The sequence below is a fragment of the Triturus cristatus genome, chromosome 8 (genome assembly GCF_964204655.1).
Source record: "Triturus cristatus chromosome 8, aTriCri1.1, whole genome shotgun sequence".
Taxonomy (NCBI): Eukaryota; Metazoa; Chordata; class Amphibia; order Caudata; family Salamandridae; genus Triturus; species Triturus cristatus.
This window is the reverse complement of record NC_140591.1, coordinates 1,584,242,435-1,584,248,374: the sequence shown is the minus strand read 5'-3', so window position 1 is coordinate 1,584,248,374 and position 5,940 is coordinate 1,584,242,435.

Here is a 5,940-nt window from a genome sequence, read left to right as displayed (position 1 = left end):
ATTTCCCCCTTATTGGATTCTGCCTTCATAGCAGAAGTGGCACAAGCCATTGAGGAATTCTACTTCAATAACATCGGCTCGGTTGACCGCTTTGACTCCGTATGGGAGAAATTCAAGGTGTACATCAGGGGTATTACTACTTCAAAACATGCGGGGGTCCTTCGATCGCTGAGGGATAGGTTGTCGCACCTGTAGAGGGAGATAGCTGGCATGGAATCGAGACATCGGAGCTCAAGGGATCCCAGTATATTGAGGGACATAAAGGTAATTCTCCAAAATGCAACCGCGACTTCTCTATTAACTTCCATCGGACATGCAGCTGTGTTCCCACTCTGCAAACAGGCTCCATGGGGTTCATGGGTACATACCTTTGGTGGTTTCTTGGGTCCTTGGCTCCTCTGGTTCTTTTGGTCCAAGTCCTATCTTCCGTTGCAGTTCGCATTCTACTTTCTTAGTATATGGTTTGGTCTCGTCCAGGAGACCACTGTTTTTTGTGCTACTTACCTGATTGTATTTGAAGTATTCTTGTGTATTGGTATATCTCCATGTAGGAGATATACCAATGTGTTAGTGAGTGTTGTGTAATAAATAGAAGTATTTTATATAAACACTGTGTGGTTCTTTTACATTAAATTCACACTACGGATTCAATTGATAAAACAAGCTGCTTTACACTCCTTCAATATAAACCTGAAGGCTGCTATCCCCAGCTACCACTAAGAGAGCTTTCTATGGTTATCAAAGACCACTAAAATCAGCATAGGGGTTGTCTGGATTAGTGCAAGGTGCATCACTTAAATAAGTGTGCACCATATACTAAGTCAGCCTCCTACAGTAGGGTGAAGGAAATGCAGTGCCAAAAATTTGAAAAATAACGAATTCAACTGGTAAAGAGAGCATTTACTCATTAGTAGGAAAGGTTGTGGAAAAATACTTGATTTAGGTATGGCGTTAGAGGGACGTTTGGGGTCAGGCTTTGGACTTATGGTTAGGATTAGAGCAGGCATGGTTTGAAGGTTGATTTAAGGTATGGTCTAATGAATTAGGGTATGGGTAACTGACAGGGTAGGGTAAGAGCTAGAGATGGAGTATGTGATTGAGGTAAGTTCACTGGGGTGGATTAGGGTTAGATAAGGGGTGTGGTTATGGTTAGGGTTGAATTACGGGTAGTGTACAGTTCAGGGTTGGGCAAAGGAGGATGTTATGGTTAGGTTTGGTTTAAAGGTCGGGTTCGGGTTAGAGTAATAAAAGATATAAGTGATCTTGTGGGAATAAGATGTTTGAGAAGGGTGGCACAAGAGATAAAACCTGGGTATGGGGATACCACCGAGTAACATGCTGTAAGGGTTAGGGTAAGAGAGAAAGTAACTTTTGGATGTAAGGGTTAATGTATGTCTATGTACAATCGACAAACCTTTCCATATAGGTTAGCCACAGCTTTTTTTACCTCTCCTTCTTACCCTCTACTACATTGCATACAATCTTTTCATATGGTAAACATAATGGTTTTACGAGGGTCCCTGAATGCAAGCAACCCATATTCAGCTATTTCAGCTCAGGGTTATATTAACATTGATAAGATACTCACAGAGGTCTTTATGGTTTGGGATCCATTTGACCGCTTTAGTGAAAATGCCCTGAACACCAGCAGGCAAAGGAGGGTTTGGAATGACTTCTATTAGGACTTACTGCACAATATATTGCCCTCAACAGTACCTTTTAAGGAATGATGGAGGGATACACCCTGTTGGTTAATCCCAAAGAATTCAACTGAATTAAAGTGTTCTGCCAGTTCTGGTGTAAAGTGGGGGACAAAAACCTCAATTCCACTCCGACGATATCCCTATCTATGAACTTTTTAGAAATGTAGTATGATTCTCTCCGAGGAGACACCTGTCTAGGAAATCACTCTATGAAATAATGGAAGTCAGATCTACTGGAATCTCTAGATCTAAAAGGAGAATTTACAAACTGGCTCAGCTTCTAGCCATTGAAAAAGAATCTCTCCAGAAAGTAAAAACTCTCTTTCAAATTCCTAATTGTGATATGGACAATCACTAGGCCAGTGATTATTTCTTCTTTCAATGGTGCCTTTGAAGAACTGAAAAATGAACTTTTCTGACAGGTGTCTGCAACAAAATCATCTTTATTATTTTTGATAAACGCAGACCTTATTGACCATCACTTTGAATCTATAAACAACGCCTCCCACCCCGTTTCCCTGTTAGAGGAGTGGACGCAGTAGCCATTATCAGCATTCTATCTATATTTCATCCATGCTAATGTTTATATATAAGCATAATTTTTTGCAAAGAAATATTTCTCTTTGGAACCTGTTCTTGGACACTCAGAAATATTGATAAAAAATAAATAATAATTTGTTTAATATACCGCTTTACACCACGCTTCTCTCCTTTCTGAAAGCTTTGAAAGTCAGGTGTTTGTTATCTAATTTAATAGCACTCATTTTACCAGCCTGACAAGGATGGAATGCTCACTTGGCCTTCCTACCATTCAAACTCATGACCAGCTGATGTCGGCAGCGAGCCTTAGCTCGCTGAGACATATTGTTTGTTGTTATTGGAGGAGATGCCCAATGCTTATATATTTAGTAAAGGTACCCATGATACAGAACTAGAATTGCAAATTATAACTTTTCATCTATTTTCCCTCTTAAGGTTCTGATCCGTATGAGTCACGCACGTTCCTGTTCTATGTCCCTTCAGAGATTGGTATACCTGCGGCACGCGTCGATTCCAGGAGCACTTATCCTCGAGCTATCTGAGGGACTTCCTGCCACCAGAACCCTCTACCTCAATGCTAAATAACTCTCTGATTATACAATGTAATGTAATGTGTACTTATAAAGCGCACTGCAAACCATCGGGTATCCTGCATCAGTTCCTCACACTCAAGTGTTTGTATTGTTACAGGTGTGGAGAATGCAAATGGACCATGAATAACCAAGTGTCCAGAAACCCATGTAAATTTCTCTTTAAAGTTTCAAATTTATAATTAAAAGGTGCATAGTTTCTTCCAAGGAACTTTATGGGCTTAGATGTGAGTACTTTGTGTAACTGTTTTAATATACATAAATTGATTTAAACATGTCTTAACATAATGTATTTGTGTCTGTCTGCGGGGGTAAAGCCTGAAGGTTTTCATAGAACTGACCTATATCCCGGGGGCCAGAAAGGCTGTACCTTTGATGTTTTTTATGTATCTTTTGATTGTTTTATTCAACAGTGAACCAATTGAGAACAATAAAACAGTGGATCCAAACACAGATGAAATTAATACCATGGCATCACAAAGTATCTCAGACTATACAACAATGATTATAGCACATGCAGAGATATCCCACACAGTTTACTTCCTAATGTTTGTATGTCTGGAAGACCACAGGCTCCAGCCCCTATGATGTTGATTCCTGTACTCTCCCCATATGTAAATCCCCTTCTCTGCACTGTCACGCCCGTCCATGCTTCTGGCCAGACCCTCAGGGGTGGAGGCTCTGCTCATCTCCAATATCAAGCGATATCCCTCTTGGCCACCAGTAATCCAATGCCCGCTATGGCTCTCTGACATGGAGAATCAGCCCAACCCTCCATGATCCCCAAAACAGCCACCTTAGGATCCATGTCATTAAGAGTGTGTTGTATATCACCTAAGATTTTTTAATTATAATGGGCCATTCACAAATATGTTGTAAAAGGTCCCACCAGGGTCGCCACATCGTGTTCATGCAGTGTTTTTGGACTTGTCCATTTTCCAGAGTATCCTGTGAAATAGTACAATTGGATTATTCTAAGACTGGAGGTGTTGGCTACTAGCTGTGTGGCCATTGTAGCTTCCTGTCACTCATCATCGTCCATTTTGCCCATGTCCCGACCCCAGACGACCCTTATGCCCTGCAGAAGATCCAGAGTATTAAGTCGCAGGGATTTGTATAGCTTCGATATTGATTGCGACCCTGAGGTTCTGTAATTCTCGAGACTGACTCCATTTTGTTCTGTGCCACCATTTTGTGTTGCCCTCACGTAGGCCTGTGAAGGTAGCCTGACGAATAAAGTGGCCTGGCCTTCTCAGTTCATGTATACATTAACTAGGTTTCTTTTTGACTCTGAAATGAACTGTAAGAAACTGACCTCTGCACCTGAAACTGACCCCGCAAAGCCAATTTCCCTGATCGATCTTTGTCTGAGATTGGCAATCAATGTTCAGGACATCGTTAACTTTTAGTTTCCTTGCACATGCCTTATCTTGTTCAGCATCTGTTACCGTTTCTTTTTTTATGTTTCTTCATTACATGGGTTATGCTTTCAATTATAGGTTTGTCCGGCTTGTGGAGATTGAATTTGGGACATTCCTAATAATTAACTATTGGGTTGGGATACTGTAAATTGAGTTTTTGTTATGTGACACTTTGTTTGAAAATGTACCTTATTGGCTAGAATTTTGTGCAGTGGGTGTACATTTATAATGTGAATATTGGGTATAAAAGGAGATGTCTCGCCTTAGTAAAATGAGCAGTCTCCTGAGAATTTACACCGTGATGTATTTCTAGGATCACTGTTACTAGCTGCAGCTAATAAACTTGGTCTCTGATGCCATCCAGAAGTATTCCGTGTCTCTGTATACCAAGACAGGTGAACTCGAAGATCTTAGGCATGCCCCTGACGCCGCTGGGTTAAACCCCGGTTCTTCAACTGGTGCCCAACGTGGGGCGACTTCAGCGGTACTGGTCCAAGCCCGAAGATTGTGAGGAGCCCCGTGAGGAAATTCCGGAGGGCGGCCGCCACTTCATCGACCCCTGCATGTCGACGTGGACCGAAGGTTATTTTCTGCGAGGCTTCCCCTTTCCGACGGCTGCGAAGGACTGCTGCCCTGACTGTCGCCCTGTCTTGGACCCTCTTGTGATGATTTGTAAGGCGAGACGTTAGACGGTCTTCTGGTGGCGTGACAGACATTTTGGTTAAGTATAAGTGGGTCGCTCCCACAACTTTGTTTTGTTTCTTGGTTTTGATTCGACCATTGCAATAGTCGAAGCCGGGGGGTTCGTATATTTGCGAGTGTATCATTTTTGATAACCCCTTGAAGTTTGAAGCAAGACTAGTGAGCTAAAAGATGCCTGGTTTTAGCAAATTTAGGAAATGGTTTTGTTGTAGTTGTAATAGGGATTCCCGATTGGAGGACTCGTGTCCGATACATCCGGTTGGAACTCCAACTTATGAGTTCTATTCAAAGCATGGTGTAGGTCCCATTACCTTTAATGAAGTATGGGTCCGTTATACAAGGAAAGATGGTGTTTTACGATGGCCCCAACATGGTAGTTTTGAATCAGATGTTTTAGATAACCTAGAAGTTGCACTATTTAAGAAGAAAGCCCGGCCGGCGATGTTTGACTCTTTCCGCCTTTGGCGTAAGGAAGCCAAACAGCGAGAAATTAAGCAAGCTAAGAGAGATAGGAAGGAAAGGAATATATCGGTAATGCAAGCTGCTAGGCAGTTTAAGGAAGATGAAGAAGATCGTGCGATTGAAGTGTCAGATAGACAACATTGCATGGCCATTGACAAATGTTACCCGGCTTTGCCACCTCCCCTTTCAAATGTGACTGTAGACCCTGAAAAGTATCCTTTGATGTCACATTTACTGAGATTACCACCCCCTTATGTGCAGGGTGCTACTGCACCTCCGTTACCTCCAGTTGTTGCACCCCTTGTTGTCATTCAACCCCCTGTTGTAGTTCAGCCACCCGTTGCTTCACAGGTGGTTCTTCCTCCCCCGGCGCAGCCCCCTCCAGGGCCGCCAGCCTTGCCACCAGCCTTGCCTCAAACTCCTTTGCCTTACACTCCTTTATCTTCGACTTCTCTTATTTCTGTCCCTACGTCTGTCACCTCAAAACACTTTGTCTCCTGTCCTCATGTCAACTTCTTCTCC